Source organism: Chiloscyllium plagiosum, unplaced genomic scaffold (genome assembly GCF_037043375.1).
Source record: "Chiloscyllium plagiosum isolate Xiang-an unplaced genomic scaffold, Cpla_swu_hap1 HiC_scaffold_17, whole genome shotgun sequence".
NCBI lineage: Eukaryota > Metazoa > Chordata > Chondrichthyes > Orectolobiformes > Hemiscylliidae > Chiloscyllium > Chiloscyllium plagiosum.
The window spans coordinates 67475471-67490358 of record NW_028270155.1 but is presented as its reverse complement, the minus strand read 5'-3'; the positions used below and the strand labels follow the sequence as shown (position 1 = coordinate 67490358).

The following is a 14888-nucleotide window of genomic DNA, read 5'->3' as shown; positions in this document are numbered from 1 at the left end:
AAAGACAATAAACAGAATCTCTATCCATTCACAGAGCCTGAGCTCAAACAGTCAACTCACAACCAACCACTACTGTACCTGAAGCAGTTTCACATTTTACCAAACAGTGCCCTGCTGACTTGCCAGTGAAGTTACTCTAAGTAGAGCACAAAGTCCTTTTACATTTTCACCAAAATAAATTAAAACAAGCAAAATAGGCCAGGTATACATTGGGAATTTAAAGCTGATTGGGGGGGAAAAGGTTTGTAGTGGCGGTGGTACATAAGGTTTGTTTACACCAAGACAATTCACTATAATCAAAATTGCTATCTTCCCTTCCACCTTTTTTCAACTTGCTCATGGGATATAAGACCAGCATGTGTTGCCTAACCCTGAGTGAATTTGAATCAAATGACTTGCTCAACTACTTCAGAAGGGAGTTAAGCATCAACCACATTGCTACGGGTCTAGAGTCACTGGTCAAGGATGACAGATTTCCTACATTAGTGAACCAGATTTTGCAATGACTAACAGTTGCTTCATGGTCACCATAACTTAGTTTTCTTTTTAACTTCAGATTTTATTAAATTCAAACTCTACCACCTGCCATGGAAGGATTCAAACCCATGTCCTCAAAATATTAGCCTGGAGTTTTGGATTACTAATCCAATGACATTACCACTATGTCACCAATGACTCTCTCTAACCACCTTGGGTCTGCCACTCTGCTGCCACCCCAGTCAGTATCCTGCATATGGCACCTATACCTCCTGTTCTTGATGGGCATCACATTACCTCTACAACTCCAATTTCTTCCCATTATGTAGGAGAAACACTTACAATACTTTGCTCATCAGCACAATATGGAAAAGATTCCCATCCAATTTTCTTGCCGTGGTTCAGAAGGGGAGGAGATGACCTCTCATTTGCAGGTCTTAGACAATAGACAATAGGTGCAGGAGTAGGCCATTCAGCCCTTCAAGCCTGCACCGCCATTCAATATAATCATGGCTGATCATTCCTAATCAGTATCCTGTTCCTGCCTTATCTCCATAACCCTTGATTCCACTATCTTTGAGAGCTCTATCCAACTCTTTCTTAAATGAATCCAGAGAGTGGGCCTCCACTGCCCTCTGGGGCAGCATTCCACACAGCCACGACTCTCTGGGTGAAGAAGTTTCTCCTGAGCTCTGTCCTAAATGATCTACCCGTATTTTTAAGCTGTGTCCTCTGGTTCGGCACTCACCCATCAGTGGAAATATGTTTCCTACTGCCAGAGTGTCCAATCCTTTCATAATCTTTCTTAGTTCTAGGACTCATAGTTCAACTGAAGTCCTGTCATTTGCACAATGGCCCACTATAATGTTTCCAACATCCTTTCTGTACTGAGCAACCAGGAAAGTCAGACAACAGGATGCTAATTGTAAGAGTTACTTCCAATTCTGCCTAGTGGTGAGGTTTCCTGACTTGTAAATGTTTTAACTGTGATATGTTCATTGGTAAACCATCATATCTACCCCCAGTCAAATCCTGTTCATGTCCAGGACCAGGATTCATCAATCCAGCTTAAAGAGCTTTGACATCAGACATTAGTTGAGCTATGGTTAAAAATATGGGGATCCTCCTTCTAAAAACTTAAAAATAGCCAGTGCTGGTTCTACTTATCTGTTCACTATATCTATCTCAAGGGAAAATCTCACAAAGGAAGGACTGATCTCTAAAACATCAGTTCAATCCAGGCCTGTTGTATTTCTCCAAGCACGCTCTCTAACCCCTCTCTCCACCCGCTAGCTCCTTAAGAGAGAAGGTACTACATGTCCAAGTGGGTTTGAAGACTATAAAATAAGCATTCACATTTTTATCACAGGAATTTGAGGAAATGCACAATGTCAGACAAAAGAATAAATAAAAACTACCTGCAGAAGGTCAAAAGTCAGGCATGTACCTGGACTCTTCCTGAGCCATTAAGGGCAAGACGAGCTCAATATTCACTACCTCGCCTCAATGCTACGTCCTTTACTAGTGTGGTGTAACAGATAGGCCGTAAATCTTTCTCACCATCACAAATGAGACAGAAATTTTCCTCTACACTCGGACACATCAGACAATGGTCAATAATCTCCACCTGCACAGGCCTGATACTCCAATATTGTGTGCACTCTTGACATTTAACCAAATTTCCCAGGAAATCTCATGGGCCTGATTGTATCCCACATTAAAACTGCACAACACAAAATGACACCATTAAATGCTAGTGTGTACCAGCTTTTTGTTAAAGCTGTTCAATAATCCTTATCCTTTTGCTCTTTTCCCACTAAAGCAAACTCCTTCCCTTCAAGACCTTATTCAAATCTTTAGAAAGGGTGATTTCAGGCAGTATTCTTTCAGGCAGTACATGCCAAATTACAGCAAATTGCTGCATAGAAAAAAAAAGTCAATAGTTTTCTTGTGGCTCCTCTGGCATCTTTGCTGGCCACTTTTCCAATCCATATCATCGGTTTTGTTTTACATTTATTTAACCTATTTTACTAATCAACTTATTCACAGACTATTACACACCTGTGGAGCAAGTGGGACTTGAACCCAGGTGTTCCAGTCCATGGATAAGAACACTACCACTGTGCCACACACTGCCATCCCCCATAAAAATGGGGACAACACACTTTGCCTAGGTAATAACGTGGCAGTGCTGTTTCTGCAACTGACTTCACTCAAATTAGAAGCACAGTTTCTTATTTACTTAAAGCCAATCTCGACTACCACCTTGAGAGGATGGACAAACAGTATTGGACAAACAGTATTGACAGGCCAACCACCACCACACCCCCCCCGTCCAAATCGCTAATGTTTTAATGAATCCAATACCAATACAACCAAACATCTTATAAAGTGCTACCTCAAGGTTAACAGCTCTGCGGCCATTAGGTATTTCATCTAAATTGGATGAGAAATTTGAAACATTCCGCAACCCACTGCATAACGTGCATTAATAGAGTCAGTCGAACAAGTCATCCAGGTGCCACTTTCGCACTGCTCTACCAATTTAAGAGTGAAAGAGATGGCAATTTTCCAAAAATACAAGTTCAGAGCAACCTACCAAAAAGTAACTCTTTCATCCAGTAACTGAAAGGAATGGTCACCCATATCAGTTTGCAGGAGTGGCAACCAACTGAGAGCAGGGGGTGAAAGTTGGAACCAAATAATTTTTTAAAAATTGGTAAATTCACAGCAAGTGTTCAGCGCTAGTTTCTTTGCAAATTACAGAACTAGAACCACAAAATATGAAATCTGTGAGAGCACAAATGAACATCTCCCGCCAGGCTGACAGCTTAACTACGAAGCACATTTCCAATTGTGAGGTACCTCTGATTCACTCTAATCAGTGCTCGAATTCCTTACGGAATCTTGAACCCCAAGGCTACCCAGGAGGGAACTTAGTCATTCAACCCAGTGGTTACAATGCTCCGGCGCCCAAAACACCGCACAATCCTTACGCTATCAGTCTCTCAGTTTCTATCGGTTGTTGATAAAGAAATCCAAGAATAGCAGATAACTTCTAAGACGCAAGATTTCTGTGCCAGGCTCCGACTGACTGAAAGAACATGAACTCTCTTTCACACACAGCTTACTTGCCACGCCCACTACTACTGCCTGTCAGCTATCTCAGCAATGCAACTCCACCAGTTTCCTCTCCCACCTGACACAACTGAGTGTTCCCGCTTGCACAGTGCCTGAGGGAACAAGGTGAAACTTTAATCCAAACTCTGACAAGAGCTGAATATCAGCCCTGAACTCAAAGGGAGGCGGTATCAATGGTCATATGTGCAGTTATCGCCTCCACCTCAGTCAATGCTCTAAACAAACTGTTTGTATCACAAACACAAACTGCAGTCAAACCCTCAATCCAAATCAGTTTTAAGCAGGAAAACCACGAGCATTTAACGTGACAAAACATCTCAAAACTACGGGATTGTTGAAGGCACAGTCAACAATAGAGAAGCAGCTAACTTCAGGCAGTGGAGACCAATTTCTGTCAATGGGTGGGAATCAATGTTTTCTGATCAGTTTTCGGAATTAGGTAAGGCTGCTCCCTCTCTGCATTGTTGAAGGACTTGGCAACAGGTTTATCAAGCATCAGGCAAGAAACAGTGAAAATCCAAAGGAAAGTAAATCACAGCAAAAGCAAGGCCACATTCTTGGGCACTGGGCAGACAGATCTTTGGTCACCTTTACATCAGACCACAGGGCGGGCGGGCGGGCTTGTGTGACACGCGCTTCGCGGGGAGGTGGGGGGGGGGGGGGGGGGGTATATCAAAAGGTTATACTAAAGAAACTGGAACTGCAAAAGTTACACTTGTATTCTATGTTTGGACTTCAGGAGATGGTCATTTGGCCCATCATGTCTACACTATTCAAGATAGATCTATTTAGACTAAGCCCATTTCCTAGCTCTTGGCCCATACTGCTGGAGGATATAGCAATCAATCAACCATCCAAATATTGCTCAACTGTCAGCAGAGCCCTTTCAGGCTCCACACACCCAGTAACTTCAGGGTAAAAATATTTCTCAACTCTCCTCTTATTGTTTTACCTCAACTTAATTTGGCCCCCCTCCAGTTACTGAACTCACCACCAATGGAAAAAAAACACCTTTCTATCCACTCTGTCCATGCCCTTCAGTTTTATGAACCACAATCAGGTTCCCTGTTCAACCTTCATAACTTCAAAGGGGAACAAACCAGCCTAACCAATCCCATTTCTCTAACCTTCCAGCTTAGGCAGCATGTTGGTAAATCTCCTCTGTACTGTCTCTAATGAAAGCGCACTGTTCCTACAATGTGGTGACCAGAACGGACAGTGCTTCAGTTGTGGCCTAACCAGCATTTTATACAGTTCTTGCAAGAGCTCTTGCATTGTCTAATAACAGCATAAATATGCCATATGTCTTAACTGCTTTGCCTAAACACCTATCTGTGCTCAGGCATATCAAGGTCTATTTGATCTTCAGTACTTTCCAGTGTCCTACCAGTCACACTGAAGTCCCTTGCCCTGTTAGCCTTCCTCAAATGCATCACCTCTCACTTTCCAGGTTGAATTCCATTTACAATTGCCCTGTCCAGCTGACCATTTCACCAATGTCCTCCTGCATCTACAGCAATCCTCTCCACTTTTATCACACGATCATTTTTGTATCTTCTGCACACTTCTTGATCATACATTTAAGTCCAAATCATTAATGAAAACAACAAACAGGCAGGGCTCCAGTACCAAGCCCTGTGGAGTACCACTGGAAATAGACTTCTACCATCATTGATTTTTTTTGGAAATAATTCCAAGGCACAGAATACGTCTGCACTTGGAGAGATGTGGAATAATTGGGTATAGTCAGCAAGGATTAAGGGAAGGTCATATTTGTCAAATATTTTTTTGATGCGATGTTGATGAAGGCAATCCTGCTCAGCCAATTTTTGATCCAAAAGCAATGTACCATTTTGTTTTGGATCCCAGAGGTTCTTGCATTATTACACAGTCTGCCAAAGATACCTCAAAGGACTTCATCCATGTAGATTGCATCAAAAAGATTATCTTCTTCGACATCGCATCAAAAAAAGTTTGACAAACATGACCTTCCCTTAATCCTTGCTGACTATACCCAATTATTCCACATCTCTCCAAGCGCAGACATATTCTGTGCCTTGGAATTATTTCCAAAAAAAAAAATTCCCGTTCACCAAGGTTAGACTGACTGACCTGAAATGTCCTCATTTATCCTTTCCTTTATTCTTTAAAAAAAAGTATTGGACAATGTAGCAGTTGTCAAGTTCTCTGGGACCTCACCTGGGCTCACAAAGATTTGAAAATTACTACCAGGGCCTCCGCTGTCTTCTCCCGTATTTCCCCGAAAGGTCTTGGAGATCTCTCATCCAAGCCTACAGATGTATCCAGTTTTAAGGTTGCTCAACTTGAAAATGTTAATTTCTTCTAATATTTTACCAGTCCTCCACTGTGGTGGTCATACCTACTCCCATTGTGAAGACCAATGCAAAACTTCATTGACAGCTATACCCACAACTTCCAGCATCACACAAAGATTGCTGCTATTGCCCCTAATGGGTCCATTCTTTCTCTAGTTATTCTTTTGTTCTTTGTATTGCTCTCTCCATCACAGCTAAGAATCTAGTCATCAGTTGTAAGAAGCCAGTAGTCCTGCTCTGCATGGCACAATTTTGGCCCATACCCTACTCCTGCACCGTTGCAGCCTCTTGAATCACCATCTTTATTGGAGATTAGAAATAGACCATGTCCACAAGGACATCATATACACAAAAACACCCTCAGATAAAGAAATAAAACGTAGCCAACGTTGCACTAATCCTAATTGTGTCTTTATGTAAAGAGTACCAAGCTATCTATCTCCAGAATCTCAGTATACAAAACACCAAGCAGGTGTTGTGTTCCTGTTGTTGCAAAGGATGGGTATGGACACATCATCAAAATGTTCTGATTTGTCAGATTGTGCCATCTTTTCCTTGTCTAGAAAGATTTGTGCAGGAAAACATATTTGACCACAGGTAAATCAAATCTGCATGTAGTGCGTTTCAGCCCAGTGGGGAAGGAAGGGTTAGTGGATCCTGTCAGATAGCTCCCTGAATGGACTATCTAAGTAATTTGACAGAATTTTCAAACAAGCATCAAAGCAGCGTCACAGAATCAGGGACGTACATAACGGAAACAGATCCTTCGATCCAACTCATCCATGCCGACCAGATATGCTAACCTAATCCAGCCCCATTTGCCAGCACTTGGCCCATATCACTCTCAACCCTTCTTATTCATATACCGATCCAGATGCTTTTTAAATGCTGTAATTGTACCAGTCTCCACCACTTCCTCTGGCAGTTCATTCCATACACATACCACCCTCTGTGTGAAAAAGTTGCACCTTAGGTCCCTTTTATATCTTTCCCCTCTCATCCTAAACATATGCCCTCTAGTTCTGGACTCCCCCACCCCAGGGAAAAGACATTGACTACTTATCCAATCCATGCCCCTCAGTATTTTATAAAGCTTTATAAAGGTCACCCCTCAGCCTCCAACGCTCCAGGGAAAACAGCCACAGCTTATTCAGCCTCTCCTATAGCTCAAATCCTCCAACCCTGGCAACATCCTTGTAAATCTTATCTGAACTCTTTCAAGTTTCACAACATCCTTCCGATAGGAGACCAGAATTACAAGCAGTATTTAAAAGTGGCCTAACCAATGTCATGTACAGCCGCAACATGACCTCCCAATTCCTGTACTCAATACTCTGACCAATAAAGGAGAGAATTCAAAATGCCTTCTTCACTATCCTATCTACCTGTGACTCTACTTTCAAGGAACTATGAACTTGCACTCCAAGGTCTCTTTGCTCAACAACACTCCCTTGGACCTTACCATTCAGTGTATAAGTCCTGCTCTGATTTGTTTTTTCCAAAATGCAACACCTTGTATTTATCTCAATTAAACTCCATCTGCCACTTCTCAGCCCAATGGCCCATCTGATCAAGAGGTAACCTTCTTCACTGTCCACTACACCTCCAATTTATGTCATCTGCACTAACTATACCTCCTACATTCACATCCAAATCAGTTATACAAATGACACAAAGCAGTGGACTTAGTACTGATCTTTGTGACACACCACTGGTCACAAGCCTCCAGTTTGAAAAGCAATCCTCCACCACCACCACCCTCTGTCTTCTACCTTCAAGCCTGTTCTGTATCCAAATGGCTAGCTCTCCCTGTATTCCATGGGATCTAATCTTGCTAATAAATCTCCCATGAGGAACCTTGTCAAATGCCTTACTGAAGTCCATATTAGATGGTTGACTAGTAGTGAGAACTGTCCTGATTGCCAGAGTAATCATATACATGTGCACTCAGGGCAGGGAAATGCGGCATTGCCTTACTCCTTGGATCCTGCCCTGGCCATGAGAGTCTGGAAAGTGGCTGAGATTTTTTCAAGCTGCATTGCAAGTAGCACCGTGACGGAGGACTTGGTGCATGAGGGATCTTCCCAGGGATACGCACCAAGGTAAACACCAACTTAACAACAGATGCCTCTTAATCTGCCTCAAACTTATCAGTTTTCCCATGTAAAAAAACACTGTCAACAACCAAATGTTGCAGTAAGGCATATTCCAAAATTCAAGACAACATACTGGGCCTTGTACTAAAGCTTGGGTGGCCTCTGCCTTTGACCATATGTTTATAACCACTTCTGCCATATTAAACCACTCTGTAAAACCCCTTGGACTGCATGTACAGTCACTTCCAACAAAACACCCAGCCAATGCTCTCCACCCCATTCCCTCACCCAGATCACAACATCCAGCCAAACCATTATCCAGATATTTTTAGCACATTGGATAACCTCAGCCCAACTAACCTTCTATCTTCCTAACGTTAAAAAAAAATTAGAATATTAAACTGCTCACAAACTACTCCTACCTCATAAGTTACATACAGCCCAGACCCAAACGTAGAAACATGACACCAAATTTGATTAGATTAGATTACATTACAGTGTGGAAACAGGCCCTTCGGCCCAACAAGTCCACATTGACCCGCCGAAGCGCAACCCACCCATACCCCTACAAGTACCCCTTACCTAACACTACGGGCAATTTAGCATGGCCAATTCACCTTACCTGCACATCTTTGGACTGTGGGAGGAAACCGGAGCACCCGGAGGAAACCCACGCAGACACGGGGAGAACGTGCAAACTCCACACAGTCAGTCGCCTGAGGCTGGAATTGAATCCGGGTTTCTGGCGCTGTGAGGCAGCAGTGCTAACCACTGTGCCACCGTGCCACCCTAAGAACTCAGATGCTGCTGCTTAAAATTCTGACCTAACTGAATAGTTTCAAATACTACCTCATCAGGTCCTCCCATCTCCCTGCAGACAACACATTCAGCTTCCTTTGCAAAAATAGGATCCCTTCCCTAAAGGCTTTATGATTGCAGAAAAACCATATCAATGACAAAATTGAGCAGAGAGTGGGAAGGAACCAAAGAGGGATAAAAACCCCAACAGGGTTTGACCCAGTGATACTCTCCCTACACAATACAATATTAAAACTTATACATCGGGACAGGGGAGAAACTGCAATATACTCGACCATCCAAGCTGATTAGGTTGATCCAGAATATTGATCTCTGTCCAGCAGCAAAAGGAGGGATTGGATTTTTCTGGAAGTGAGGGCACTCATGGCCTGACATCATCGCCATCTGACCAATGCCCCAGTCCATTACAGCCAGGAGTACCTCTAATCCTATCATACCAATAAAAAAAAAACTTGGCCCAACTGCATCTCCAGGAAAAATTCGCTAAATCTTCACCACTCCGTAGAAACAAAATTCCTATCTTGTACAAACCACTCTCACCTCATTTCTGTTTGAAGCATCACTCAAAAATCACAATCAACTTCATTTCAAACCACAGAAGGTCAGAGGTTGTCCGGGAACCAGAAACCAGGGAAGCACAGATTTCCACTTGTACAATATCACCATTTTAAATCTCAAGATCAACAGGTTTTGCTGCAGAGTAAACAATAGTAGGGGCAGCTGAAACAGAATGTACCTATTAATCCAGGAAGAGCTTCTGCAATTTGTTAATTAGCTTTTTAAAAGCAGTATTTAAATGAGTCTGTTGTTTAAAAAGGTTTTAAATTAAGTAATTTAATTTGAGTTGGCAGAAGATACAGAAAGATTCAGAAGTGAAACATTTTGGCAGATTTCAATTGCAATTTCAAAGGGAGAGGTTCTTCTGCGTGCAAAGAGCGAGGGCCTAATAATTTACAAAGAAGTTTCAGTCTTCCTCCCAGAATTTACAGCCAGATGGAGAAAGCTGCCTTTAACTTGGGTGAGTGACTCATTTCCTTTGCAGAAAAGGGATGAAGGAAAGAAACAATCATGAGGCACTCACATTGAAGCAGTGCAGTGGCAGTCATGTTCTGGCTGCTGCCTGGCATGTTTACCCGGTTACCATGGGTCTCAAGGCCGCAGCCAGCCATCTGATTGCAATTTCTACTGCACAATAGCAGCCAATTAAAAATAACTTACAACACCTTAAAGTTATCAGGCCTGTCAAATGGCAACAGCACAAAAAAGCATTTGTCTCTCACAAAGGAACTTCAAACTCTAGCTGTAGAGTTCCTTCATTTCTGCAATGTGAACTTAGTCCACGTATAGATTAGATTAGTGTGGAAACAGGCCCTTCAGCCCAACCAGTCCACATTGACCTTCCAAAGAGTAACCCACCCAGACCCATTTCTCTCTGACTAATGCACCTAACACAATGGGCAATTTAGCATGGCCAATCCACTCTGACCCATACATCTTTGGCCTGTGGGAGGAAACCGGAGCACCCGGAGGAAACGCGAGGAGAATGCGGAAACTCCACACAGACAGTCACTCGAGACTGGAATCGAATCTGGGACCCTGGCACTGTGAGGCAGCAGTGCCAACCACTGAGCCACCGTGCTGTCCTAAACATGAACAAGGAACAAGAGGAGGCCACTCTGCTATTCAACAACATCATGGCTGATCAGATTTAGCCTCAATTCTACATTTCTGCACGTCCCAGTCTTTCATTCCACTGGAACCCTACCCACCTCTGCCTTAAAAATATTTAAAGGTTCTGTATTTGAGGAAGGGAATACCAAAGACCCAAACACCTTCCATCTCCCCAAAGCTAGTCCACTATCTACAAGATACAAGTCAAGAGTGTGATGGAATACACCTCACTTGCCTAAACAAACGCAACTCAACACCACTAAACACAACACCATCACAAAACAACTTGATAAGCACCTCATGCACCACCTCCACTGTGGCAGCAATGTGTACCATCTACAAGATGCACTACAGTAATATACCAGAACTCCTGCAACAGCACATGCCAAACCTGTGACTGCTACAGCTTAGAAGGACAACAGCAGCACATAAGAGATCAGTACCACTTGCAAATTCCCCTTCAAATCTCACAATTCGGAATTTTAATAATTCTATTGCTATTCCTTCACTATCATTGGATGAAAAATCCTGAAACCGAACAGCAACTGTCAGTGTATCTACATTAAATACTCAAGGTGGCAACTCACCACCATCTTCCTCAGGGCAATAATGGATGGGCATTAAGTGCTGACTTTACCATGATACTCTCACGTCAGAAATTAATAAAGAAAGCCAAAGTGCAATGACTTGCTTCAACCAGCCATGTATTCTCTCCATATTACGCAAGGAAACAGACATTTCCTTCACAGTTTGCTCTGGGGCACAAACGGTTATTAAACCTGCATGATCCAGTTTAACAGTTAGTTACAGTTTCATAAAGTATTAAATTACTGTTGTGCTGTGATGGGAGCTCTTACAAGCCTGTGAACACTGAATACACCCATCAACATTAGCCCCAGTATAACACTCCAGAGCACAGCAGTACCATTCGTTCTCAGTCTGAAATTACTTCAGTGAACTAATGATATTTAACGTTTTGAAAACAAGGAGTCATAGACAAAGCAATCCAGAGATACTTCCTACATGAGAGATTATCTTGTGCTCTTGTAACAATCACGGCCTCCCAATGTCATCCTCAAAAGTTCTCTACAAACACAACTCAGCTTTAGAAACACTCCTGCACTCAAGTGAGATAGGTTGCAGAAAATCCTACCTCCTCTCATTAGCTACTTCCTTTCCCTCCAACCTTCCATGGACAAAGTTCCATTTCTGCCCTACCCACAGATAAACTAGCCCCCACTCCCAGTTTTCGCTTGGAGTATCTAATCCTTAATCTTTATCCTGGCTACAGATGATCCACCTCTAGTCCCCATCTTTGTTACAACTAACACCTTCTCTTCATCCCAGCCATGGACAAACTGGAACCCAATCCCAACCTATCCTTGAAAGTCCAGCCCATGTAATCATAGCCACATATTATCCACCTCTAGCTCCAATCATCTGCAACGCCAATCAACAACAAAAAAACACCTCCCACTGCACGGATTAGAGTATGTCTTGCCAAGTAATGAAGACTGAAAATTTTAATTCTCCAGTTTCAATGACAAAATTCCAGAGTACTGTAGAAATTCCAGCAAGCAATCCTGAGAAACCAGAATTCAAGGCCATAGGGACCTAATCGCAAAAAAGTTTATCATTTGTAAATTTAGTGCAAATAAAAAAGTGGCACATTTACAATGGTGCTCACTCCATGAATGGAACTGACTGCTACAAATCAATTTGATCAAATTGGACTGCCAGATCTGCGGGACTGTGTTCCTAACCTGCACAGCTCACCACTTTCCCAAAACCTGTTGGAGACAGAAGTCAGGAGGTAATGCCTGCCTTGAAGAAGTTTTCCACCTCTCTCTACAAGAATCTCAGGGAGTCTCTCTCTCACTGCAACTCCCAGGTCATTTCCTCAGCCCTGAAGCTCTTCAACCATGTCCTGAAACAAACTCGGTATCACAGCCACATTTGCTTCCTCATTTCCCCTTCCCCCACCTCATCCTAGCTTCTAACCTCCAGAAACTCGATCCCCTGACCTGTCCGGACTTGTCCGACCTGCCCAGCTCCTTTTCCACCTATCCACTCCACCCTCTCCTCCCTGACCTATCACCTTCATCTCCTTCCCCACTGACCTATTGTACTCTATGCCACTCTCTCCCCACCCCCACCCTCCTCTAGCTTATCTCTCCACGCTTCAGGCTCTCTGCCTTTATTCCTGATGAAGGGCTTTTGCCCGAAACGTCGATTTTGCCTGTCCTCGGATGCTGCCTGAATTGCTGTGCTCTTCCAGCACCACTGATCCAGGAGACAGAAGTCAGGCAACCAAGAACAACAGAGTCGAAAAGCGTGACGCTGCAAAAGCACAGCAGTTCAGGCAGCATCCGAGGAGTAGGAGAATCGACATTTCGGGCATAAGTTCTTCATTGTTTCTGATGAAGGGCTTATGCCCAAAATGTCGATTCTCCTGCTCCTCGGATGCTGCTTGACCTGCTGTGCTTTTCCAGCACCACACTTTTCAACTCTGGCCTCCAATATCTGCAGTCCTCACTGTAACCAAGAACAACAGAATTCATCCCTGTTTGTGCTCACCTCCCCCAGTGATTTCGCACCAAATTTACTCACCTTAATCATTAGTCTATTTGCCAAGATAATCTGGCACAGGATTAGCATTGAGCAACTTGTATGGCACACTTACTCTGCTGTATTTCAGGAGCTGGAACGAGCCTTTCGTCAACCATTTTGCATTTACATTTACCAGTGGGAAAGCCAGGCAGACAGGTACAGGAAGCATGAAGAAGCTAGACTCATTAGTCATTTCCTCTGGGCTTGAATTCCAGACTGCACAGTTCATCATGATTGGTACTGGGAACCAGGCTTTATCATACACTCAGCACATGGTGTAAGTGGCCAGTACAAGATTCTGAACATACAACAGCAACATCTGTTTAGTCAATTTAAACACAGAATCAATACATTCTCAACCAGATGGATCACTGATTGGCAGGTCTGAACACAAGCTTGGAAGTAACATCAGCAATACTGCAGTTATTCTGCCTTGTCATCTTGGAGAAAGTGAGGACTGCAGATGCTGGAGATCTGATGAAGAGCTTATGCTCGAAATGTTGATTCTCCTGCTTCTGCCTCGTCAACTTACCCAGTGTAGCATCTTCAAGCCATCATATACCAATTGAAAACAACAAATGCTGGAGATCACAATGGGTTACACAGCAAGTTAATGGTTCAAGTCTTGATTACTCCATCAGAGCTTAAGTGAAATGTGACGGGGACAGCATTTATGTTAGAGGGGAAAGGAGATGTAGGGGTAGTGGGTGTAGAGTGCTGGTGGAGAAAGGATAATGTTGACAGTTCAGATAAAGCTATTGGAATGTAAGAATGGCAGAAAATGGCATGTCAACTCCCAGATTTGAAAGGACAGACAGTCCCACTGGGCAAACTGGAAGAACAACATCTCAACTTCAGATAAGACACTTTACAGCCTTCTGAACTCAATATTGAGGTCAACACCTCCAAATTGTGAACCAACTCCCATTTCTTCCCTTTCTTTTAGCTTGTTACATTCGGTTACCATGTTCTCTCTCCCATCACCCCCCCCCTCCCCCACCAATTCCACGAAGACTGTCTGTCCTTTCCAGTCTGACAGTTAGACACACCATTGTTCTAGGCGAAAGTGAGTACTGCAGATGCTGGAGATTAGAGCCAAGAATGTGGTGCTGGAAAAACACAGCTGGTCAGGCAGCATCTGAGGAGCAGGAAAATCAATGCTTCGGGCAAAAGCCCTTCATCAGGAATGGCAGACACCATTGTTCTGCCATTCTCACATTCTGATCACGTTATCTGAAGTATCAACACCTTTTCTCCACCTGCACCCTACCCTTCACCCTCTAAAACTATAGCATAAATGCTGCCTCCCCCACCCCCAACATGTCACTTCAGCTCTGATGAAAAGCCATCTAGATTCAAAACATGAGCTTGCTCTCTCTAGATGGATGATGTCTGACCAGTTGTAATCTTCGACATTTACTGCTTTCAGTAGGTCCCAGCATCTGCAGTAATTTGCTCATACATAAAACCAATTGTCTGCCTCTCTCTGTGCCATGAATGCTTTATGGTAATTATACCATGGACTTAAGCTCCTTACTCCACACCAACAGCAAAGGCCTAGTACCCTTTATAAAGCCAATTTGCAGTGTCCCTAGCACCAACTGACTGCACCTGAGGGATACTTCTATATAATTAATCAGTCTGTGGCTTGGGTGCCTGCAGCACTCCTTTAGTGAAAAGATACCAGCAAGGACAGACTGAAGTAGTTTGGGATTTTCCAGTCTCAGCTGGAGATGAT

At 43.3% G+C, this 14888-nt stretch overlaps 1 protein-coding gene across 2 annotated transcripts in view; it reads right to left on the bottom strand.

The window, feature by feature from the left end:
• kifc3 (kinesin family member C3) overlaps positions 1 to 14888 on the bottom strand; it is a 58738-nt gene that overhangs the window by 41805 nt on the left and 2045 nt on the right. Inside the window, exon 1 of one of the 2 annotated variants that reach the window (XM_043707268.2) lies at positions 3474 to 3597. The exons of the other annotated variant lie outside the window; for it this stretch is intronic. The gene's annotated coding sequence lies outside the window, so the exon portion shown is untranslated. Of the gene's footprint in view, positions 1 to 3473; positions 3598 to 14888 lie in introns of those variants that run through there. 2 annotated transcript variants of the gene reach the window in all.